The sequence below is a fragment of the Macrosteles quadrilineatus genome, unplaced genomic scaffold (genome assembly GCF_028750875.1).
Source record: "Macrosteles quadrilineatus isolate MER2022 unplaced genomic scaffold, UCM_ALF_1.0 Scaffold_6__1_contigs__length_79288215, whole genome shotgun sequence".
NCBI lineage: Eukaryota > Metazoa > Arthropoda > Insecta > Hemiptera > Cicadellidae > Macrosteles > Macrosteles quadrilineatus.
The window spans coordinates 69996439-70024084 of NW_026542599.1; the positions used below are offsets into that span (position 1 = coordinate 69996439).

At 33.4% G+C, this 27646-nt stretch overlaps 1 pseudogene; it reads right to left on the reverse strand.

The window, feature by feature from the left end:
- The window catches only part of LOC128996296 (sodium channel protein 60E-like), a 320829-nt pseudogene that overhangs the window by 94802 nt on the left and 198381 nt on the right, over positions 1-27646 (reverse strand).

Genomic DNA, 27646 nt, shown 5'->3' on the forward strand with positions numbered 1-27646 from the left:
CCATTTTCATAGACAAGATGTAAGACAACTTTTATTAAGAAAGAACAGAGTAGAATGAACCACAAACAAACTCTGCAACATGTCTACAATAGTAAATTTCATTAATAGTACCAAAAGAGGTTTTTTTTGGTGCGCGTTTAAGTTTCACACCAAATTTTGGAACAATTGTCAGGAAATCTCTTTTTGTACCTACAAGTTATAAGCGATACTTTTAATCGCGACCCAAAAATTCTCATATACAGAATAAGGGACGACAATAAAATTAAAAAACATTATATTTCCTAATTAACATAATTTTAATATGAAAATGATAGAAAAAAGGTTGTGGCAAACCTACATAACAACTTTAATATTGTAAAGTTGAATGTTATGCTCATTGGGCAATTAATATGATTGGCAGGAAGGGAAAGTAAATTTAGAGTGAGGGGAAATCAGCTAATTTTTGCTCTTGCTCTAAATTTGGGAAACAATGAATTTCTATCAAATCAGCTGTATTCGAAAATATTTACTTTCTGTATAGAGTGATGAAAAAATAATCTTATGACTATTTTAACCAATGGGGTAAACAAATAAATACGTATTTGATTGTGATAATCCAAACAACAGCAACATATCCATTACTGCATGCAGAATGTTAGGAATCAGTGTGATTTTCAAACCCACGATTACCAACTTAATCACACAACCGCACATATACTAGTTTATATACCATGTATACTGGAAGGACAGACCGTGACCAATGTAAACCTCACCACAACAGTATAATTCATCAACACAACGCAGCCTCAGTAATATGCTAGAGTCGCTTGTATATCCCATGCATCATCAGAGTTTGTAGAACCGAAACAATACATCACTTTGGTACCTAATGGATTCATTCATTCGAAAACTAGAACAGTGAATAGTATCTATATTCTATTCCAATGTTAAGATTGTAGTCTAAAATCATAGACAAAAAGATTTCTTTTCGTCTATGCTAAAATTAACGGTATCAGCAAATTGACACATACTTTCAAGCTATTAGGGACAAAGATTTATAACTTTAGTTTTTACTTATTATTTTGTTCATAGTTTTAAAAGTTTTATAAAAATGCATTGTTTGGTTTACATTTAGTACATAAGAGGTTAATTGTAAGAAAGGACCATGTGGTCCTAATGTTCACCTCAATAAAAAGTATTGACTAATATGAAGGTACAATTTACCTCGCTATATAATCCAAATTGTTGTCATCCAAACTTTTACAACAATTTGACGAGGTTATTGGGCTATCATATTAGTCATAGAAAATTATTTTGCAGATATGGATTAAAATTATACAGATAGCAGGTTCAGTACTTAGGCTACACCTTTAGTATTGCAACACTAAATGATCATCTAAAAAGATTGAGATAAGCATAACCGACTTTAGTCTCTAATTCTATTTTGTTTTTGAAGCCCACCATTTTATATATAAGATATGTATTCATTAATATTATGACTTAACAACTATAACGTTTTGTCACACTGTACCAGTTATCGTATATTTATTCTATACACGCTTATAATGTTAAGTCACTAATGGACTGATTTTCAAGATGTGACACAACTAATCTCGAGATTTTCAAACTTTGTCCTTTGCCGAAACTCTTCAAACACCTTCGTCTAATCCTTATTTTTTACACATTTCACATTGAGAAATACAGTCTAAATGCATTAAAACGCTTTGCTACATATATATAAACAAACTAGATTACCAAAATGAACCAAAAACCTGAAATAACAATTTGTTATAAGTATTATTTTATCATATTAAAAATTACTAGCTTTGGGCCCTTCCTACGCACGGGTATCAAGTATTCGGTTTAAACTGTTTTTTCATCACGAAATCGAGTAATGAATTCTTTATTCGTCCACGTATTGGATTTTCTTCCAGATCCTAGTCTTCTTAAATATCAACCATTTGGCGAATTTCGACAAAATATCATAAGCAGCATGTAACACACCTTCAAATTAATTTTCCCTAAACAAATTTCTAACAACTAACTCTAGTCACACATATTATTAAAGAATGCTATACTGTCAACTAAAAAAGCCACACGCTAGTGTGCTTCAGCATAAATCCACTTTCCCCATGTTATGCGTAGAGAAACCAACATGTTGTAACGTGTAACGTAAGATGTTTTCATGTGGCGTGGATTTCCCTGGTGGTTTTGTTCAAAGTATTCATCCATTTTGAAAGACGCGGCTCAAATAATCCAGCTCTTAGACACCAACGCAACCTCCCCCCCCTGCTTCCACCCCTCCCATACCACCCCTTACAAACTCACTTGTAACCATACATCCTAGTGGTGAAATCAATGATATAGATGCTATATGAGACGTTTGAATGAAAATAATGATAACGTTGATGAAGTTGGGTTTATGGAGATTGAGGGTTCATTGCGGACTTCTTGCATTACAATAATTATAAAAATAAGTGTTCAAGACATTTAGAGATCTGGAATCTGATTCCATCCTCAGGTAGGAATTACCCTAAACATAACAAAATTAGTGATCAAATTCAGCTAAAGTTGAAAAATCACATAGGAATCCTACACATAAAACTGTATAGTTGGTGTTTATTTATTCTATGGTGGTCAGAAAATGCACAAAATAAAATAAAATCTGAAACAATATAATAGGTTAGACCAAAATTGGGTGGGCTAACCTTGATGAAAATATCCACAATAATTCCTCTAAAATCAAAATGATGCAAATAAACAGTGGAAAAAGTTAGAAACTTTTCTATGATGGATCTATCTGCCCTAATCTAATATTGTCATTTGGTTCTGGCAAAGGAACTAGCTGATCTTAGTCAGTAATAAGTGTTGGTAGGTATCATACAACCAACAATTAAGGCCACCTAAAAAATGCCCTAGGATTTCCTAGTCATAGTACGTATTTAAGCAAACGAGAGGTCGTCCAGTGGTCGAAACTCGACCAAAAATATTTAATGTACAGTCTTCTTTATTTTCATCCCACACTGTGAATAAAACATATGATTGGAGTTTCTTCCATTTGTTTTGATTTTCTGTTTATATTTCGTTGTTATTTCGTAACCAGCATGGCAACCCATTTGATCCATGTTAATTTTTTCAAAATTTAAATTCATTTTTTGTGCTTATTTTTGAGCCTATTTTAATTTATAAAGGGATTCTGCACATCTACAGGTAAATATCTTTCCAACAGTATGCATAGATTTTTCCTGCGATGCACACGAGCTGAGAAAAAAGGTTTTAAATAAACATGCTTGCCTATTAATATATAGATAGATAAAGAAAATTGAAATTCAGTTTCTCTTAAAAATGAATAAAACATTTAATTACACAAATAATCCTTTCATCTCACCATCCAACTCAAACCCAGACGTTAACATCCTAGAAAGGGATTTACATTTGCATTTAATTCGTCAGAATACAATTTGGCTCACTAGAAACCCGAAATGTTAATGAACATTGGTTATACACAATATTTATTTATACTAGTGGTCGTCCTGTGGTCGAAACTCGACCAAAAATAATTAATGTACAGACTTCTCTATTTTCTCCCCACACTGTAAATAAAACATGTGATTGGAATTTCTTCCATTTGTTTTGAATTTCTGTTTACATTTTGTTGTTATTTCGTCACCATCATGGCAACCCATATGGTCCATGTTAATTTTTGGAAGTTTTCAAATTCATTTTTTGTTCTTATTTGTTCGCCTATTTTAATTTTTAAAAGCATTCTGCACATCTACAGGAAAATATCTTTCCAACAGTATGCGTAGATTTTCCCTGCGATGCACACGAGCTGAGAAAAAAGGTTTTAAAGAAACATGCTTGCCTATTAATATATAGATAGATTTAGTATTTTTGACACAGATGTTCATGCATTTTGATACTTGATTTAATTGTGAGTATTAATCTTAGTAATTTTTTTGTAAACATACACTTATGAGCGTTTTAAATGTTTCTTTTTAGAACATAAATGAGGATAAATTGACAAGTTGTAATTTGGTGAAGTGAATTGTAAATATATTTTAGCATGGTTTTACCTTAAACTACCCTGACTAATCCGGTCAAAAATACACCTTCACGTACTTAAACGTTTACTAAAATTAACAACTGGAAATAAAGGACTAAATTCATAAATATTCGGAGAAATATCGCATACCAAACCATTTGCGACTCACGAAAAAAAATTGCATATAAAGTAACATAATTTAAAGCAGAAGAAAAATAATAACTTCATAAATTCATAAATCATAAGTCATAAACGTCCAAAATTCCTAACTATGTAGCCTCCATGTGATATTCTCTCTGCTAATATGACAATACGGTGACGGGCCTGCCACTATAAATCAACCACTGGTATTTAGCTGGTATCTAACATGCTGTGTTATCTAGCTACATAGGTACGAATATGCCTTATTACCTTCTGTGAGACATTTAGGAGCTTATAAATAAATGACACATGGCCAGGACTCAAATATGATAATGATATTAACTGTTGTTTGTAAATGGAAAAGTATATTTTTCGTTAAAATCTTCGAGTTTTGTGTGGGTTTCAAAGTGATGTCTGTGTGTGTGTGTGTGTCTGGATGTGTATGTGTGGATGTGAACAGAGCTACAGACTACCCTGTGGTCCAATTTTTGTGAAATTAGGTATCTAAGTTTCTCTAAGTCTTTTTACATTTTTAATAATTTATAGATTGTAGTGGTGATTTTCCACAGTCATTCCAAGTCACATAAAGTAAAGGAAATATTGTTTTTACTAAAACGCCTCATACTATTTTGATTAAAATTTAGTATGTAATGGTTTTTTAACCTTAAACGAAATTATACAACACCCAAGCTTCAACACTTGCGGCTCAAAAGTTAATGGCATTTTAAAGACTTTCCCCAAGAAATGTCATAGTTGCTACCACTGTTTTTTATATGTTGTTGTATGGTATATTTGTAGACGGGCTGATAGAATAAATTATGTTTCAATTTGGTGATACAGTTGTTTTATTAGTGTTTAATAGTTTATTTGTAGTGTTAAATAGTTTATTATTAGTGTTATTAGTGTTTAATATTTTGTTAGTAGTGACGTCATGCTGTATATATTACAATTTGACAACGTGTAGCATTAGATCTATTCGAAACCAACACATCATTTTGCGTACGTTAAGTCGAGTGAGAGTTAAGTTGATATGAGTGGAAGATGAGTGTTGGAATACAATAAAAGCTTTTTTACTATGATCAACTTGTTAATCTAGCAGGTTTTCTAATGATAAAGTCGGGTCCAGTTTCGAACTATCTAAACGTTTCCCGACACTCCTTCTATTTACTAGGCAAACGAAATCCGATCATCCAATCACATAGTTTGCTGCAGTCAACTAAATGGTGTACCACCAACAGTGGTTTGTGCCAGCGGCACAAGTGGTAGTTGACCACCTCCTATCTCACAGTTGGTATACCACAATACACTCAATAGAATAGAAGACACAAAACTGCAGGAAAGTACGTTACAATCCTTAACACTTCAAAAGTGCCGTGGAATATTAAATATCTAAAAATATAAACTTGAATATATATCAATTTAAAAATAAAATAGCGTTATCATTCATAATTGGGGAGCGAGCTGGTCTAGTGGTTAGCGCGTGGGACTTCGGTTCCAGAGTTCCCGGGTTCAAATCCTGCCAAATCACCAATGGATTTTATCTAAGTGATAATGCCGCAACCCCTAGGTCTAACCTGAAGTAATGTGAAAAACAATTCCGGGCTCGTGCCTAGCTTCCTAGGACGAAAATCATTCATAATTAATAAGTATGCAAATTGTGAACTGTTTTTAGTTTCGATTACTAAAACTTTCTTAAATTTTCCTAAACTTTCCTAAATTTTCTGTTGTATTAACTGACCAGTGGAACCTAAGCTGTATTACGCGCAAACCTTTTGCTTTGAGAGAACAAAATTCCGGGATTGTGGAAGGTAAAACAACTAACAGACTGGAAAGATCAAAGACACGAGAGAAAGAATTGTTTGTTCTCCTCCAATTACACTCACCCCTGTGGAAAGTATTGTTCAGTGAGGCCCAGATAAGTCTATTTTGTAATGTGTGTTACTGTTGTAATTTCGTACTACACATACTTAAACAAAAATGAAATAAAACTGCGTCCAATAACACTCGAGTACCTATACGATACCTATAATAGTTTTATGGTTTTCAATTATGTTTCATGATTATTTTTAAGTCCCACTTTTATATCCTAGGACGCTAGGCTCTAACAAAGAACTGTTTTACACAATACTTCATTTGGAACTTAGAAAGTCACAGAATTATCTATGGAAAAGTGCCATTAGTGATTAGTGGAATGCGAACCCTAGACCTCAGGAGTCGAAGCCCCGTGCTATACCACTAGACCAGTCCGCTTAACAGCTCTCTGGCTGAGGCTACCAGAGAAACTGAAGAAAAAAAATTATTCATAAATAAAATTAGTTAGGAAATATTTTATTTGTTGAATAATTAATCATTACACATCAATAAACCATTAAATCATACTTCAAACACGGTAATATCAAGGCAGTGAAATTAAAACCCAACTAACAACAAATATACAACTCATCTAAATATCAATATATTTCAAAGGATATACATTTCTGTTAGTTAATGATTATCGACCCATTTTCATAATTAATTAATTCGAGTGATTTCATACCAGTAGATATTTTATACCAATACTGCATTAGTACCTCTACCACTAACCATAAACCTTTTAATAATACAAAACTTTATGTTTAGTATTCGACAATCGATATAAAATTACAATAATGAAATACCTTGACCCTATCTTGACGAAGACGTATCGATTGGCAATAATTCATCAGTCTTTGTTCTGTTGGTACTTTTGATAACTATTAATGAATTTTCACCTTATAATTTTGTTTAGCTATTAGTTTCTGTTCGTGTTCTTGGCAACTAATTATTTAAATTCAACCTTCATCTGCATCAAGGCTCTACACACCTTCCCTAGAAGATGTTCTGATAACGTATAATCTAATGTATATATCCATCAAGCTAAGCGCCTTTTCCCGCCAAATTAAGCGCAGTTTGAATGTTATTGTCGCCATTCCCGCGCTACGTGGCCACTCATTTCCCCAGTGGCATTTACACTGGGACATCAAATTACATTTAGCAGTGTTAACTAAATTCTGACAAGAAACATTTTACTTTTACTACTGATGCTTAGAAAAAGATTTTTTTTAATAAATCCATTCTTATGGCACAACAAACTAAATAAAGTGCTAATAAGGAATTTCTGAAAAGAAAAAATAAATCTGGTCCTATGGTTGATATAGATGAGAATGGCGTTTGAAATACATGGTAACGATACTAAACGAATTAAAATAACATAAATGCTACAAAATTAATTTTATAATATCGATACTTCATCTATGACATTACAATGAGTATACATACCCTGGATATTAACAGCTTAGAGAAAACGTGAATTACAAAATGACATGGGAACTAAATTAGAAGATTTATGAGACTAAACAGCTGGTAATTGATATTCACAGCTGATTGATGGTGAGGTTAAACATTATCACTGCAACACATGTGATTAAATACCTGAGGAACAATAATTTACTGTAGGGGACCAATTGAAATATTTAAATGAGCCGTATTAATAAAGAAGAGGTAAACCTTTTACTTGCGAAAATTCGAGGAAATCCTTCTATCTGTATTAATAAAAACTCAAGCAAAACCTTTTACTTTATAAGGAAAAGGTAATCCATAGAAAGTTGAGGTTTCGCTCATGACTTAAGTAAATGGTTATTAATAAAACTGACCATTTACTTTTTCTTTGAAGTAAATCCTTCAAAAATGATGCATCTGATCAGTAGCAGATTATACGTTTAAGTAAAAGGTGTGTGGTGGTTTTACAGTGTGGTACTAAATTTTAGCGAATTTCCTAAATAGGGAAAAAGCTATTCCGTAGGTCTCATGGTAAGACCTAGACCCATGACCCATTTACTTTTCCGTTTTCAGGTCCTCAGAGGCCAAAAACCTCCTCCGTTCAAATTCATATATATGTGTGCCCGTTAGCTCGATAACTCGAGCAAAGGTGATCCGATTTTGATTAAATTTGGTGCAAACGTGTAAACCTACGTTTATTCTAAGGGATTCGCGAATCAGCATAATAGGATATGGAAACGGGGGTTTATGGGCGGTTTTATGAGGTGATTGGATTTTAACATTTTTTACCCTAAAACATAGAATTTAGCAACTTCTTTCCAAGCCATTTCGTAGAGTTTAAAAAAACTATTAATTTAGTATATCGAAGCGATGTTATGCGCCTAATGGCTACGGAGAAAATTCAAAAAAATTGTAAATTTAAAATTTCCATGTTATTTTTATGGAGAAATTTTTAAACTGTTGTAGTTTTCTTGTTTATGAGCATTTTTTGATCAAATTTGCATTCATTTCATACTAAACTATTACATTTTACAAAAAAAAAAAAACACCTTTTTACCCTCCCTGTAGCAGTAAACCTAAGTACTCAGTTAAACTAAAGCTTTTTAAATAGGGAATGAATGTGATATTGGAGACATTTTAGTGTACATCCAATCAGGCAAATGGAAATTTACTTAGTCTGCAGGTTTGCTGTGAAGGGAGTAATTTGTTCACCTCCTACTAAGCTATCAACATTTCAATAAAAACACACCTCAATACCTTCCTTGAATCAGCAAACCTAAGTACTCATTAAAATTAATATAATTTAAATAGGAAATAAATCTGACAATTTTCAGGGAATATTTTAGAAGAAATCCAGGCAGGTAAAAGGAAATTTATTTAGTCTGCAGCTGCGGCGAGGGTTCCGGTGGTTATACAGTACTGCATGCTATCTACAAAGCATATATCATGATTTCTATAAACAAATTTATGTACACGACTAACTATTATCATCAACCCAATTCTATGTCTAGAAAGGGGTTAAGATTCTGGGGGTAAAATCCGGGGAAAATTCCGGCCCACATACTCTAGATTTTATAATTTAGTTTGTGATGATTAAATTCAAAGCCGGATGCAAAACCATTAGACGGAGTTGGCACAGCCTTCGAGGGGTATCAGTAGAGAAAAATAGACAGGATCAGACGTGTAACATGTGATGTTCCTAAAGAACAATTTACTTCCGAGCAGAAGGATTTGCTCGGAAGTAAAAGGTAATCATTATTAATACGGTTTGAAGGATATGCTTTTACTTGTACCTTTTACTAGAAGCAAATGCTTTTGCTTCATACCTTTTCCTTTTGAGCATATCCTTCTTTTTATTAATACGGCTCAATAAATCAAAGTTCTATTGGTATTTTTACGGCATAGAAGTTGCAGTGAAGAAAACACGTTCGATTTGCATATATTTGTATCCCCCTTGATCAGAGATATAATAAATTAGTAATATACTTAATATACTCTTAATACCATAATAAAAACGTAAATGGATACCATTTCGAAATCGTGGATTGGAACAAGATAACTTTTTTTTCTAAATTAGACATCTTCAACCTTAACTTTCATACCAAGTTTTATAAAGATAAATTGGAAAAATCAAAATATAAAATTTGTATGTAAGAGGAAAACATTTCAATTCTTATTTTCTCTTTATTTTGACCCACATAACTACTTCCCGGAGTTAAGCAGTGTAATTAAGGGACACCCTGTAAACATTTTTATGTTGCATATTAGTGATGATTTACTTAACTAGTTACGGTTATAAAATGTCTGCCAAGTTTCCGATAGAGAATACCGTTTTAGTACGACATTCACCAAGTAGTTACTTGAAGAAGTGGTATTTTCCAGTTAAAACCCTCAACTACGTCATAACCCTTAAACTATAAACCATAAACATTCTAATAAATCACCTAGACTTTATTCGTGTAAGAAAACGGATGCCATACCATAAACCCATCCGTTATTTGCTATGCATTTGTGGACTTATAAGGATTATCTTAAAAACAAAAGACCTTCATAAACACAACACAATTTTGGCGTAAACGTAATTAGGATTTTTATTGCTTAAATTCCGGTTTCCAAGGGCATAAAAGTATAAACAGAAAATGTATAATACAAAAACGATAAGATGAAGAATATAGTTTCAAAATAGCGTAGTAATTAATTTAAACTCAAGACTTTCAATGATTGTGATTTATTTGTAAAACCCCATGCCTTATATTCATTTTTTATGTTTCCGTATGATATAAACCGATATGAAGCATAATTAATTCATTTAATTATTAATTTAACTCAAAATGTCATTTAGTTCCTCACGGACCATATCCTTAACTGAACATACATTTAGTTTTAATGAGTCTAAAGTTGTTGGTTTTTCCTAGGATGACCGAGATAAATGTTATATTGTTTTGCCACACTGGGTTCCATATATCTCCATGAATTACCATTACAGTAATTAATTACCAGGCCGTGTTAGACGGATCAGGTGGTTATGATTCCCACGAGGGTTTAACTACACCAACAGAGCCACCAATCAATTACCGTTTGACTTCGTCAATGTCAATACATCGTGCGACTTTAAATGATCGCTATTATGATCATTGTTGATTCGTCGAAATTCTAAATAAAAAATCAATCGTTCAAAAATGTATTCTAAATCAATCGTGCTGTGAGCAGTTAAAATTGGAGCAAATAACATAATTTAAACGCCACTGTAAAATTATGTTTTCTTACAATTCACGTTCATCCGATTTTTACATTTCATACTAGGCGTATAACTTTCCTCATCACCGCTAATGAATGAAGGATGGATAAATTCATTGGTGTTTGTTGGGACTTTAACCCTTGACCTAAGGGACGAAGGCACGATAACCACTAGAGTAGCTTGCTCCCAATCTTTAAAAACCTGCCATAAAAATCTAATATAAGATACGTAATTGAGCCATTATCATAGAGTACTAATGTGCAAACTATATCCCTTCCGTAGTATTGTTATTATTGCTATAAGAGTTCAGGGGTCTTTAAAATACGCTGCAGTTTCCAGTAAGTTGTACTTTCGGGGAAAACTGACATTGGTACTCTTTGTCGTCGTAATTTCAGGAGAAATTGACATTGGTGCACTTTGTCGGTGTACTTTGTCGGTGTACTTTGTCGGTGTACTTTGTCGGTGTACTTTGTCGGTGTACTTTGTCGGTGTACTTTGTCGGTGTACTTTGTCGGTGTACTTTGTCGGTGTCCTTTGTCGGTGTACTTTCAGGAGAAATTTACATTGGTACTCTTTGTCGGTGGGTCAATTTGACGATGTCCGTATTCTAAAACTGGTTACAGGTTTGATATTGGAATAGCAAGTCTATCAGAGTCTGATAAAAATGTGTTTGTGAGTTAACACAAATCAAATAAAAAAAAATATCCTTTATTCATTTAAGTACAATTGTACAGGAATAGAGTCAGATCTTACAAAATAAAATGTTTTACATTTAAGAACTAGTAATAAGACAGAATATTTATTTTATTTGTTCTCCCAAAACTCTTCAAGAGAATAAGGGGCAATTTTAATCAAATACTAAAGCAATCAACAAGCTATCAACATTGAATGAATCGATTTAATATTTATTCAACTAAAATTAAACCAAATTTAAACTCAATCTCAATATTTTTCAGAGACTTAAAATTGTATCTGAATCTATGAGAAACATTTGATATGTGACAAATTACATTAAATCACAGAACACTGTACTTGTGTAATAACTAATCTGCCACAGTTCTGATCAAAGGCTTAACTCTGATTGATTATTCAGCGTCAATCAAACTGTTCTACAACCGACACAACAGAGCGCTTAACAGCTTTGATTATATGTATAACATCTAATAATATACCTTGTACGATGGAATCTATCAAGATACAGAGTTCTTACTTTAGTTATATTCCAAAGGACACATTTTGTTTTGGATCGGGATAAAAGGATGTAGTCTTCACAATTCTTATTTTATGAATAGTTAACTTATCAAATTATAACTACGTACTTAACTACGTAAACAAATACAATTTTCACCTACTACATACAAAATACTTCCATAAACCCCTTTCCTTTCTCAAAGCACACCCACCTGGCATGATGGAGACGGTCTTCAGAGCCCGAAGGACTCGGAAGGTCCTCAACCCCGCCAGGTTGCCGACGTCCATCCCGATGGTGGCGTAGCCCGAGGTGATAACCACAAAGTCCAGCCAATTCCAGGGGTTGCGCAGGTAAGTGTACTTGTTCAGGATGAACCCCTTGGCGATGGACTTTATTATCATCTCGGCGGTGTAGATGGCCAGGAAAATGTATCTGGAACAAGCATTCTGTTGAGAATGGTTGACAATTTAGAATTTTATTTGTTGAAGAGTTTGATTAAAGATTGAGATCTTTTGTTTAATTGTTTTGGTTTTGATTTACAGCCAAGAAGTCTTGATCAGCTAACCCAACGCATGCTCCTAAGAACCCCAAATTAACACCTGCTTCATACTCACAAACCCCATAAATCGACTTGCTCACTTACTTTTTTATTGCACGAAGAAAATTCTAATTATTATATTAGATAAATGTAGTAAGTTAGTGGAAAATAGTTTTTCTTTCCAAATATTAAATGAATATATGCTCGACTCACATTTAATATTCTTCGATATTACAGGTTTAGACCGCAAACGTACAAGCTCAGAACTCCACAAGTTCCATTACGAGTAAACGACGACAAAATGTGAGCCGAGACTTAGGTCCAAACAATGGTCTAGAGTGGGGCTTTGTGTCGAGCACCAGATCTGGCGAACTTATCCGTATTGACTGAGGCCGAGAGAGGCGTTTTGTGGCGAAACAAACTGTACAATGTCTGCTACATCACCGACAATGTTCTCTACACCTGTAGACAATGTTCTCTACACCACCAAACAATGTTTCCTAAACCACCAAACAATGTTTCCTAAACCACCTAACAATGTTTCCTAAACCACCTAACAATGTTTCCTAAGCCACCTAACAATGTTTCCTAAACCACCTAACAATGTTTCCTAAACCACCTAACAATGTTTCCTAAACCACCTAACAATGTTTCCTAAACCACCTAACAATGTTTCCTAAGCCACCTAACAATGTTTCCTAAACCACCTAACAATGTTTCCTAAACCACCTAACAATGTTTCCTAAGCCACCTAACAATGTTTCCTAAACCACCTAACAATGTTTCCTAAACCACCTAACAATGTTTCCTAAACCACCTAACAATGTTTCCTAAACCATTAGACAATATTCTTCACGCCACCAGACAATGTTAGTAAACTACTAACATCTTTACGTACCTCACACATTGATGAATCTTAATAAATGCAATGTAGTTTTTCCAAAATTTAGTTGTACATTGTATATGGTTGACTGGAAACAATTACGATGGTAGAATTTGAAAGATAACTCTTATAAATAATGTAAAACGTGTAACCACAGCAGACATAGTTTAGCTAGTTTTTTTTTTTTTATATTGAGATTTGCCCATTAACTCTGTTTTACAATTTTCATACATAAAATAGATACATTTTCTAAGACAACCTTATAAAACTAACGTCATACTACGATTCCTACGCGTCAAGGTAAATTCAAACAAATGAAGCATAGCCATCTTGATCAATATTTAAACTTATTATTTACCTAAGTATTTTTTTATATTTTATCATTTACAAAGTAAGTCACGTGAGAACAGGTGGTTACCTAACGAATCCAGTGTAAACGTTCCACCTTGTATTTAACATGTCAAATAATACACATACAGAACACACTGCTGCCTTGATCAAATATTAACTTACACGTCAAGTCTTTGGAAACCACACGTCATGTGGTTACCATGAGATCTGTAATATCTGGTTTTAGAGAAAACTTTAGTTAGAACTCTACTTACTTTCAGAAAAAAATCTTAGTAAAAAAAATATATTTTAGCTTAGTTTGGAAAATACACAGTCAATTAGTACCCTCCAAATAGACCAATCAACGAATAAAAACATTAAGCCTACACAAACTAGTACTGTACATATTTTTATTCGTTGTGTCCAACCATGACGTTATCACTTATTAAGAAGTGTAATTTTTGTTGTAGATAAAACTTCGTAGTTGGTTAAAATTAGGTAAATTATGTAAGATTGAACATTTCTCCAAATGTAGAACAACATGCTACTAGTGGCCTTATTTAACTCTGCGCCTATATACGATCTGAGGTCACTCTATAGTAGATATTAGAACTCAGTCAGACTATGTATGCAAGCAGCAATGAAGATCTCTCTGATGTGGTAAACCTGAACTATGATCAATGGGACCCTCTCCCCTCTTATTTGCCAAACCCCACACAGTATTAGGTCAACATATGACTTAATACCTGATATGATTCTGTCAGACAGGAGGGTATCAAATGAAATGATTCTTCAGTGTGGTGGTTAAATAAATGATTGACAGAGTTATTGAGGGATGGATATATCAGTCTAGCACAATTACTTAATTCTTACAATAAATGAGAACGCGTATACCTTTCACGTTGAATAAACGTTGACCACTTTATGTAAATAGAGATTTGCCTAATGTTTCTGTCCAAAATAATGAGCAATGGTGTTTTAAGGTTATGATGGAATGACCTCTGCATCATTTAAATTAACAACTAGATAGAGACGTTCAAATTACCTCGTAGTTAACATTTACAGCGTTTTCGTGCTGGAGCCATGACTTCCTCTAAGACCGCGACAAGGTAGAAGTGGCAACGCCGCAGCCACGGCCTATGAAGCTGCTGCACTAATAATGGGGCGTCTGCGCTATGTTACTATGGCAATATGTCCCAGTGCGACGTTGCCACACCTCCGCAGCCTTGTGTTAGAAGAGGTTATGATGGAACCATGGCGTATCTAAACCATGTTGACATTCTAACCTAACCTAACCCGATATCGCTAAAGTCGTTGTGAACCCTGGCATCGATTTGAAAATTTAAGCCTCTTTTAGTTAGTTTACTTAAATTTAAAAATATACCACAACGAAACTGACAACACAGTTTATGATCAAACGATGAGTAAATGACGAAATGTGCTATAAAAATAAATTGTACTACTTTCGAAGATCAACTTATAGAACAGGAACAAGGTTGATATGAGGGAGGAAGTTTGGAAGTAACCTGTCAAACGGTTGATGGAGGATTTCCGTCGATCCTTCATACGAATCGTTCCTCTTGGAAAATATTAGATCTACACGAGACTATTGACTTTAAGTGGTTCTGTGTTGCTGGAATGTCTTTTGTTCGAGAATCACATTATCTTTTGAAATACGTCTTATCCAAAAGTTGTTTCAGTTTCCTTTTTGTTTTAATGTTAAAAATATTAAATAATACTCAAATAAAAACAAATATAAAAACTAGTGGAGCTTTTTATTTTTCAATTTGATATTGGTAAATGTTTTTGATAATGGAGGGAGGGAGAGATTTAACATATTATGTTTAATTGGTAAAAAGAATTGGTTACACATCTTCGCAAAGAGAACATTCTATACTATCCTGAGAAGAAAATTTCAAGGTATTGACAACATCAACAGATAAACCCTGTGATCTCACACGCTACTGAACCTACGTAACTGTTGCTACAGTCTGTATAATGGAACCTGTCTTGAGACCCTTTGTCTAACTGGAGACTCACCAATGGTTTAAGGCCCGGGCTAGTCCCATATATCGATGGTCCCATGTAGACGAAGGACTAGGAGAAATGCTCCAACATACAGAAAGAAACCAGTGGCTATGATCTTAAAACGTTGTACAGTATGACATTAGTTTGTATTTGAAAGTAGTGACATTTGAGCCAGTCAAACTTTGGTTTTGGTACTTTTTGTATAAAAAAAAAACATGTTTAGGTTCCTTAAGGTTGAGTGGGGAAAATATTTATTTAATCATTGTTAGACTAACGGTTTGTCTATAATAAGTAGTGGACATCAAACCAGATTCACCCTAGATATGTTTGCGAAGGATGTTGGTTGTATTTGTATTTATTTAATAACTTCTTGTTCAGCATCGTACGTGTTATTAAATTACCTAAAAGCACAAAAAAATACGTCAAATAGGTAACACTTCCAATCATATATTTACACTTATACGGTTTACTCACAAGACAATAAATACATTATACACAATTATGAAAGATGATGAGGAAGAGGAAATCGATTTCGATTGGACACTCCAATGATCATCAGACACAATGTGACTCCGATGATGATTGGAGTGTCCAATCGAAATAGATCCCCATACCATCTTTTACATGTATTTACCGTCTTGTGAGTAAACAGTATAAGTGTAAATATATAACAAGTGTTATTTGACTTTTTGTATTTGTTGTATTGCGAAGGATGTTTTGTTGGTTGAATTTGCATTTGTTGTATTGCGAAGGATGTTTTGTTGGTTGTATTTGTATTTGTTGTATTGCGAAGGATGTTTTGTTGGTTGAATTTGCATTTGTTGTATTGCGAAGGATGTTTTGTTGGTTTTATTTGTATACAAGATTGACCACATAGCGATAAATCGAGAAGTTGCAAGTTCCAAGTTTGCTTCTCGGTCAAGACGTCCCAAGGGAACAGTTGTGGGACATTGGAGATCAAAATATACTGATCCACATTCAGATAAATAAACGGAGCAGCTATCTGATACAGGGTGATTTTATTTAAGGACATCGTGTCAGCAGTTCCATCATAGCTTATCTTTATACAAATTCTTATTACTTTATAGTATTTTTTATACAGTAGTAATACAGTATAATAGTAATAAAATAGCCGTTTCTTGGAAATAAACTAAAAACCTAACTACTGCATACTTGCACAGAGTCTACTATTTTTTATACATCCGCCAAGGCAAATCCTCAGACTAAGCAAATTACCAGTGAGCTGGTTGGTATTTCACAAAAATATTCTCAATTGTCACATGTAATTTTGTATCTTAATAGCATCAATTAAAAGAGTGCTTGGGTTTGCTGCTACAGGAAATATAATAAAGTATTGGTTTTTATTGAAATGATTGAAATATTTATAGCTTAGTATGAAATATACAAATTTTCCAAATTTTAATTTAACATATTTACTATATCCATAAAACGAGCAAACTACAATATTTATTCTATTCTTCGTAAGAAAAAATAATGGGAATTTAAAAAAAATTACTTTCTTTGTAACCATTAGATGTACAAACAAGGCTTCAGTAGGCCTGCTAAATTATTAATTATTTTAAGCAACAAATTGATTTGAAAGAAATTTCAAAATCTTATGTTGTGGGAGTAAAAAAAATATAGAAAACTAATTTCCACCCCATAAGCTCATGCTGGTTCATGGACTCGTTATAATAAACGTAGGTTATCACTACTAAAATTAATCAAAATTCGACGATCTTTACTAGCGTTATTTGGTGACGTACTCTCTCTCACACACACACACACACACAAATATATAAGTTATCTATACACACGAATAGTTTTTTTTTTACTTTTGGTCTTCGATGTCATCAAAATGAAAACAGATATCGGTCCCAGGTCCAGTTATAGCTTATTAGCAATATGGGAAATCCGCTAATAAAAGTCAGTCTACACAACTGTGGACGATAGTGTACCATGAATCTACGTTTATACATCGTCTACGTTGTATAAATCTACGTTGTATAAATCTACGTTGTTAGTGTCTACGTTGCTACGGTGTCTACGTTGCTACAGTGTCTACGTTGCTACAGTGTCTACGTTGTAGTCAGCTGAATGTCTGAGTCCGAGTACCACCAAGGGTATCATTGAATACTCTGGGGCTCAATAAAACGACTGCAGACTCTAGGAGTGATCAACATCCTGGATACATGGCTTATAGTTACTGGAGGTTCTTGTTGTTTATTTGAGCAAATTCCCCTTTAGGGAATTAGCTAATAATGAATGTGGCATGGGAAGACGACAACCAGGATACACCCAGGACCGATTTATTTACTTTTAGCGGATTTCCCATATAGCGACCAATAAGCACATAGGGATAATAAGGTATTCTTATTGTGATGTCCCCACGAGACCAAAATCACAATCTGTTCAAATTCATACATATAGGGCCTATTTGTGTCCATAAGCACAAAAACAAACGTGTAAACCTACATTTTTATTTGAACGAGTTCATGAAAAAGCATGATTGGACTATGTGAAAAGGGGTTTTACGAGATAACAAATAGCTTTTCCCATTTTTGACTTCCAAAACATTACATTTTGCCATATGTCAACAGTAACCCCTTATATAACATAAGTATATAGAAAACGTGCTTCCTGAAACATTTAACATTGTTTTGTATCTTATTTAAGTAAATTTGCAAAAATATTTGAGATCATCTTAAACAATATCAAACGACCATTCTTTAATAATTTTTAAGGAATTATATTCTTTTAATTTAAAAAGGTAATAAACTTAAATGGTTATCTTTAATGAGTCTAGACACATGAAACAACCATATTGGGGGGGAAATGGTTCAAAGAATGATTTCATAGCTACCAACTAAATTTCCTTAAGCGATTTTCAAGTCCTAGTGAATATTATTGTAGGGTAAATCAATGCAAGCTGCACTTCTCGATTAAAGAATGGAGTCGGAAATTAAAAGTTCGGGTTGTTTATGTAAAGTGTTTCCATAGCTTTATTGTTTCTTTGGTAATAATGTTTGAAAACGGTTGGTAATATCTACTGATATATTTGTTCAGTAAATCGTGAATTGTGTTTTGCTTACGAACAATTCAAAACTACTTTAATGTTATAATGTCTTTTTTTGTTCACTGGACATTCTGGATGCATTTTTTAGTAACATAGGCTATTGTTTGTCAAATTAAATACCATAATATAGTATATGGAAAGATAGTAGAAATAAAAATAAAAATTATTTCTATAAATAATCAACTACTCACTACTGAAACTCAATTCTATGTACTTATGGAAGTGTTCAAATAGTATTGATGGACGAAAATTTTACAAGATATTAACTCAAATGAAAACCTTCTTGAATTTTTCGTAAGTTCAGTATATGAATAATACTAAAATAGTATGGTACGTTACTAGTCCGGAAAATAGGTGTTTACTGGACGAGTGTAGTCATTACTGGGCGAAGTCGAATGCGGGATTACCATACGAGTACGGTAAACACATTTTGGACGTTATTTTTCACCTTTTCCTAAACTAACCCCAAATAAAATATATACAGGTTGGGCAAATGTGTGGATACCCCTAGTTAACTTTTTAACGCGTTGCAATAGGAAAACCTAACTCGACACATATTTACAACATAAGAAATTGCACTTTTTCATCAAAGTTACAACTTTGCCCCAGCCCCCAAAATGGGGTATTTTGGGGGCAGCCCCAAATTTTCAAATGTAAACACCTATCATGTGACCCCTCATTTTAAAGGGTTTATTAAGAGAAATTGAATGGCGCAAACCAGAGGTCAATATCGCACGCCTAATCAAAATGGCAGTCATTTTAATTTAACATGAGCAATCATGATAAAGTCTGGACTTTATAACGTGTGGCAGTGGGAAAACCAAACTCGGCACATGTTTACAACATAAAAAAATGCACTTTTTCATTAAAGTTAGAACTTGTACCCGGCCCCCAAAATGGGGTATTTCCAAATTTTTAAAAGTAAACACCTATCATGTGACCCCTCATTTTAAATGGTTTCTCAAGACAAATTAAATGGCACAAACTAGAGGTCAATATCGCACCCCTAATCAAAATGGCAGTCATTTTGGAATATCCCCTATTAATTACTTTCTCCCCCTATACCATAGTATATGGAGAAAGTATTGTTTTCGTCAAAATTTTCGAGTTTGAGTTATGAGTGGATATATTCGTTTTGGGTCCCCCTGGACCCAAAAAAGTGGTTTTCGAAGTGATGTCTGTGTGTGTGTGTGTGTGTGTGTGTGTGTGTGTGTCTGTGTGTCTGGATGTGTACAGACCTAGAGACTACACCTGTGGTCCGATTTCGATGAAATTTGGTATGTAGGTTCTAATCTATGGTATCTCCAGGCGTTTTTTTCATTTTTTTGAAATTTTGATTTTTAATGGGGATTTTCCCATAAAAACCCATAAAAAACCGGAAAAATCGAATTTTCTCAAAAATGGCCCGAACGATTTTGATATAAATTTAGTATGTTGTAGCCCTTTAAATTCTGAACAAACTGGTGAAAACCCCATTTCTCTAAAAATTACGGTTCAAAAGTTATGGTAAATTATGTTATTTTCCCATAAAAACCCCATAAAATAACGAAAAATAGGATTTAAAAAAAAAACCTGTTTTTATTCAACATAGTATGTTATGGTCCTTACAATTTTGATAGTTTTTTAAATTTTTTAGAAATTTGGATTTTTAATGGGGATTTTCCCATAAAATAACGGAAAAATAGAATTTTCCCAAAAACGGCCCGAACGATTTTGATAAAACATTTAGTATGTTATAGTCCTTTATATTCTGAAAAAATTGTGCAAATCCCATTTCTGTAAAAATTACGGTTTAAAAGTTATTTTAAATTTTGTTATTTTCCCATAAAAACCCCATAAAATAACGGAAAAATCTGATTTTCACAAAAATGGCCCGAACGATTTTGAAAAAAATTAGTATGTAGTCCTTTAAATTCTGAACAAAATCGTACAAATTACATTTCCATATATTTACTTTCACCGCTTACACATGATAAAGGTTGTTGACAAACTTATGGGAGAAAGTATGTGTCAGAATGCTGATACCGTTTATTTACTTTCTCCCCCTATACCATAGTATATGGAGAAAGTATTGTTTTCGTCAAAATTTTCGAGTTTGAGTTTTGAGTGGATATATTCGTTTTGGGTCCCCCTGGACCCAAAAAAGTGGTTTTCGAAGTGATGTCTGTGTGTGTGTGTGTGTGTGTGTGTGTGTGTGTGTCTGTGTGTCTGGATGTGTACAGAGCTAGAGACCACACCTGTAGTCCGATTTCGATGAAATTTGGTATGTAGGTTCTAATCCATGGTATCTCCAGGCGTTTTTTTCATTTTTTTGAAATTTTTATTTTTAATGGGAATTTTCCCATAAAAACCCATAAAAAACCGGAAAAATCGGATTTTCTCGAAAATGGCCCGAACGATTTTGATAAAAATTTAGTATGTTGTAGCCCTTTAAATTCTGAATAAAATGGTACAAATCCCATATCTGTAAAAATTACGGTTCAAAAGTTATAGTCAAATATGTTATTTTCCCATAAAAACCCCATAAATTAACGAAAAATAGGATTTTAGAAAAAAATCCGGTTTTGATTTAACATAGTATGTTATAGTCCTTATAGTTTTATAGTTTTTTTTATTTTTTAGAAATTTTTATTTTTAATGGGGATTTTCCCATAAAACCCCATAAAATATCGGAAACATATGATTTTCCCAAAAATGGCCCGAACGATTTTGATAAACATTTAGTATGTTATAGTCCTTTATATTCTGAACAAAATGGTACAAATCCCATTTCTGTAAAAATTACGGTTATTGTAAATTATGTCATTTTCCCATAAAACCCCCATAAAATAACAGAAAAATCGGATTTTCCCAAAAATGGCCCGAACGATTTTGATAAAAATTTAGCATGTTATAGTCCTTTAAATTCTTAACAAAATTGTACAAATCCCATTTGCGTATATTTACTCTCACCACATACATATGATAAAGGTTTTTGACAAACTTATGGGAGAAAGTATGTGTCAGAATGCTGATACCGTTTATTTAACAGGTTATAGCAGGAAAACTAAACTCAGCATACCTTTATGAAAAAATAGAATTCACCTTTTGGTCAGTATTAAAATATTTAATTTGTAAAGTTAACTGGGGGTGTCTAGACTTTATCATGATTGCTCATCTTAAATAATGAAAATGGCTGCCATTTTGATTAAAACTACACATTTTAGAAGAACATTCTAGTCAAAATCCACCCATGTAAATGGAGATTGAGGTTTCTGCAGGTTTGTGGTGGTGATATTATTTATAATTTATACCTATCATAATTAATTAACTACGAATCCAATATAAACCGTCAACAAAGAGTCAGATAATCCCAATGACATGCAGGTATTGAACCTCCCAGAGACCAGGCTTACTGTTAGTCGATATCAACACGAATAGTTAATGACTCACTACCAGCTGTTTTGCAACGCAGGGAATAAAATACAACTTTATGAATATTCGATTACCCATGTAGCTTTGACGCTATTTCTACCTTGATTTAACTGCAAACATTTTAACTAATCATACATATTCAACAGAGGATTTTTTTTAAATTTTACTCGCGACTGTTCTTAAACTAGCATTTTCAATACAGTTTTTAGAATTAAAATGATTCACGTTACAGTATTGTTTACTTACATAACCACTGACTTACTAGCACTGTTTTGTTATGAGTACTAGTTTGGACCAATGAGGTTCGTTGCGTAGAACTACTACAACACATTCATTCAACAACAAATTTGTACTTATAAAATTAAAATAAATCTCAGAGTTCCCTTTGTAAAAATTTGATAGGTTTAAATTCCGTCAAGTGATTAAAGAATATTTTGATTTGATTTTGCAAACGGTGAACTGCCTTCTCTCACACCCTGTATTAGACTCACCAAAGACACAATTTGGACTCAATGTGCCCTGATTGTAGATAATCTCTTGTAGCACAAGACCCTCCTGTTCCATTGTTAGGGTTGTTTGTCCCTTCGTTGCCCTTGCTTTGTACACAGTCTTCATGATATTCATGTTATCAGTGTGAAGATAGCGAGTCGAATACAACTCGATAGTAATAATTACATTTACATATAGTTAAAACATACATTGTCATTATTCTTGAATTTTTTGTCTTAAGATTGTAGGTAATAATTGTCTGGCAATATTGTAAAACTTTACGTTGGAGTTTTTGACTGAAAAATAATTATTTCAATAGTATATTTGAAATTATTAGGGAATTTAAAGTGGAGAGAATAGTTTTAGGCTTGATGTAATGGAACTGAATAGAGATTACCATGAATAATTAATTATATCTTACCAATCTTGAATTTAGTCTTGAGGTTAGTATTGTCGAAGAATGAGAAAGTCCTTTATATAACTTTAAAATACAATTACATAATCTATAGAGAAAATCACCAACAAATAAATGCAAATGAATTAGGAAAAAACTGTAATGTATTTCTTGACCATTTTTCACAATATTAATATTATCAAAACAATAATCACATGTAGTAAAATTGAAAACCCCCAAAACATGTGTTGAAGCCAGACTGAAATAAAATAACCAGACTGAAATAAAATAAACCATAGAATACTAAACATGCCGGGCCCCTTGAACCGCAGGTTCAATTAATTAATTTAACAAGTGAGTACAGAAACAGTAGGCCTAATTAAAACAGAGAAAGTTAAAGCAACAAAAGGGGCGGAACTGTAATAAAATTTAGTCTTCAAGTATAGGCAGTGGGAAAACCTCGATTGCCGGTCTAGTGAGAAGGCCACTCTTCGTACGCACAGTCACAACTCTTGTAATGTCATCTGAACCAGGGTGAGTTTCAACAATTCTAGCCAGTGGCCAACACATTGGAGGTGTAAGGATGTCTTGAATCACAACGAGATCTCCAACTTTCAAGTTTGGTGTTTGTTTGTTCCACTTGTTGCGCTCTTGTAAAGTATGAAGGTAGTCTCCATCGATGCCATCTTTTGAGTTTATTTATCGTATGAGATGTACTATGCAGAAGGTGTTCAGGTGTTGGTGTAGATAGGTCTGATGGATCTGCTGAATGAGGAGGTACAAGACGAGGTTTCTGGATTGCTTCTTTGAAATAAGGTTGAGTTTTAAATTTCTCTTCTGGTATAAATAATCTTGTTTTGGTGTTGTTACTAGAGTTGCCGAGATGATGGTGATTAGGTTTGAATGGCAGTCTAACACAGTATCTGCCAGAGGGTTCTCTAGAATGTGTTTTTACAAAATGTTTTTTATTTGAAACTTTATATTCGGTCTGTCTGGGAGGTTCTTCATGCTGCCAATACCGTTGTAAAGAGGAATGAAGATCAAATTCAGAGACATTTAACATAGTTGTGAGGCGAGAAGAATCTTTGTTATATTTAGAATTACTCTCACATGGAGCATGTCCCAAGAGAGTGTAACCAAACACTGTGTTCATTACAAATGGTAGGTTAGGCCCAAGTTGTCGTTTCTCTCCGGTGAAAATGATTGGAAATAAACCACCACCTAGTAAAACGTCAACAGGCCCAGGGCGGTGGAAAGTAGGGTCAGCTAGGGTATAGGGTTTCACTAGTTCCAATAGATTTGGATCAAGAGGAGATCTTGGCATGTCCGAGGTAATCTTATCTAAAATCAACATTGGATGATTTTCTGAAACTTTGTTCCCATTTAGTGTTTCGATGTCCACATAGCCCATTCCCTTTGGGGATGTAAGAGACTGATTGATTCCATTAACACGAAGAGTTGACTTTTGACGTTTAATTCCCAACAGTTGGGCTGCTCTTTCTGTTATGAAATCACATTGACTGCACGAGTCGATTAGAGCTCTGAAGACATGAGTAACACCTTGCCTAGACACCAACTTTACCAATACAGTTGCTAATAAAACAGTGGTGTTCTTTTGAGGTCGAGAAAAATTTGTTGATACTCCAGCAAATTCATTTTGACTTTGAGATGAAGATGAACATGATACAGAATTTCTTGATGTGAGGTCTTTCGATGGTTCTAAATGTAACAGGGTGTGGTGATTTTTATGACATTTAAAACAAGAGTTTTTCGATTTGCAGATACTGACTTTGTGATTTCCAAGACAAGAGAAACAACGTTGCTTGGATTTGATTAATTCATGCCGTTCTTGAGGAGATTTTTCTTTGAATAAAGTACAGGAATATACTTTGTGTCCAGGTTTAGAGCAAACGAAGCAAGGGAAATCAGTGGAGCTTTGTGTTGATGCAAGGGTAAATGGTCTGGGATGAGTCATTTCATTTTTGCGGTTGAGGTTGGACAAAGGTGGGATATTTGAGTGAGGTTTGACCCATTTACTACTATTGGGTGAGTGCATGGAAACATCTTCAGCATGTGCACAATGATTTGAGAGAAAAGTTATTACTTCATTGACTGAGGGTAGAGATTCAGAGTCATTTCTTGAAGATTCATATTTATTTAACAATTTTGAGTCTAGTTTTCGTAATAGCATTGATGCTAAGAGAGGATTGTTTTCCACTACATCACAGCCTAATGCTGTTAGAGCTTGGGAATTTTCATTAAAAGAGTTTAGCAAGTTTCTGAGATCCTTAGTAGAGGAAAAACTAACACTAGGCAAATCAATGATTTTATTGATGTGGAGAGATGAAAGCCTTCGCACTGAATGGTAACGATCTCGCAACATGTTGTACGCGATGGTGTAGTTTGCTTCAGAGATGGGTAGGGATTTGACCAGATTGAGTGCTTCACCAGATAAAGTACTAAGTAGATATTGAAATTTAGCCACATTCGAGAGAGATGAATTTGAATGAATTGTGGCATCAAAGAGGTTGATGAAGGCTAACCAAGTTTGAGTCACCATTAAAGTTTTTTAATTCTATTTTCGGTAAGCGCACCACAGACATGTTAGAGTGTTCCCGTTCATTGAGATGAGAGGTAATAGATTGATTGTCATCATTGCCTTTACTTTCCAAAAGATAAGAATTTATTTTACTTTCTATGCTGATACAAAGTTCATTTATTTCCTCCTGTCGATCAATTAGATCTTGTTCATCATAGTCACCAGGCAGATTCGGCACGTCCAGTAATTTTCTAATGTGTTCATTAAATTCACAACGCTTTTCATTGACTTCACTTTTATAGGAATTAACTTTTTGTTGATCAACTAATTCAACATGATCATTTTCTGATATAGTGTCAATAAATGAAAGAATATTATTGAGACGAACTTTGATTAGGTTAGAAAATCTGACAAAGGTTTGATACATCATTTTGTATATTAAAGGAATGTTCTAATGAGCTGATTGGAAAAATGTGGTTGTAAAGGCAAAGATAGAAAGGGGTAGTAATATTGTTACTAAGGCAACAGAATCAAACATTCCAATTTGTCCATGTAAACATTAGTAGATTTTAAAGATTTAATTTTGAATATCTTGATGAAATAACAAATAACAATGTACAATATTAGTAGTTTTGAATATCCATATTCTTGATTCTTTCATCCGAGGCTCGAAGGACCAATGAAATTATTAGGGAATTTAAAGTGGAGAGAATAGTTTTAGGCTTGATGTAATGGAACTGAATAGAGATTACCATGAATAATTAATTATATCTTACCAATCTTGAATTTAGTCTTGAGGTTAGTATTGTCGAAGAATGAGAAAGTCCTTTATATAACTTTAAAATACAATTACATAATCTATAGAGAAAATCACCAACAAATAAATGCAAATGAATTAGGAAAAAACTGTAATGTATTTCTTGACCATTTTTCACAATATTAATATTATCAAAACAATAATCACATGTAGTAAAATTGAAAACCCCCAAAACATGTGTTGAAGCCAGACTGAAATAAAATAAACCATAGAATACTAAACAATATTTTTAGAGGTTAATTATTTTGCATTTGCCTGTCCACAAAGATCTGTGCATGGAACGTATCCACTAAAGGAGTGAGCCGGTACAGTTCAAAGATGAACTGTACTGTGTAGTGGCAGGTACAGGATCCGAACCAACGACAACACTGCCCTGGGCTAAAAGTCCTCAGCGCTACTGACTCATACAATCTTTAGATGCCTATTAAAATACTGGAGATTACTTGAGAAACTTTAATCTATTTTTAAAGTAAAATTCATAATACGAACTTTTAGGTATCGTACATCGTAGCTAATTAAATTCAATTATTATTTTAAACCGAGCTACGAACTACAAGATTTATTTAAAACGGATTTTTCTAAAAGTTGAAAAGTGAAGACGTTGTCATATAGTAACATATTTTTGTTCTTATTAGTTGGCAATAAATAAACAACTGATTTATTACTTAAATATTCTTCTTCGTAAATAATGGCTGTCTAACATAAATCTTTATAACCTTTCTAAAACTAAAGTTTCAGTTTCTGGTGGAACTACTAAAAGTTCAACAAGAATAATTCAATTTTATGGCTAATAGTTTTATAATGCTTGAACCAAAACTGGTTTTATGATTACAGCTATGCAGCTGCTATACTGGATGCAATGCAATATCATTCATAATTTTCAAAACAGATGTTATTGCTGCATTATGCAATAATGGAACCTGTGGCAAAACGTTTATGCAACACCCTTTACATAACATTTGTATTGTGATATGAATTTTAAAAGGTTTTGGGAAAACTTTCACAACTTTTTTGTGAGATTTGGTCATTTCCACATAATTATAAAATAAATATCAGTAAAAAATCTTAAACCTAATTAACATTTTGATCGTCATCCATGCTTGGATCTAAGGTAGTTGAATTTTTTAGTAATATCCGTGACCAAGATTTTGTACTCTAGGGAATCGTTTTGACAGTCAATCTTAACATCTGAGCCATCTGACCAATATGAATATTTATTTATGAAAATAGATTGCATAAAATACAT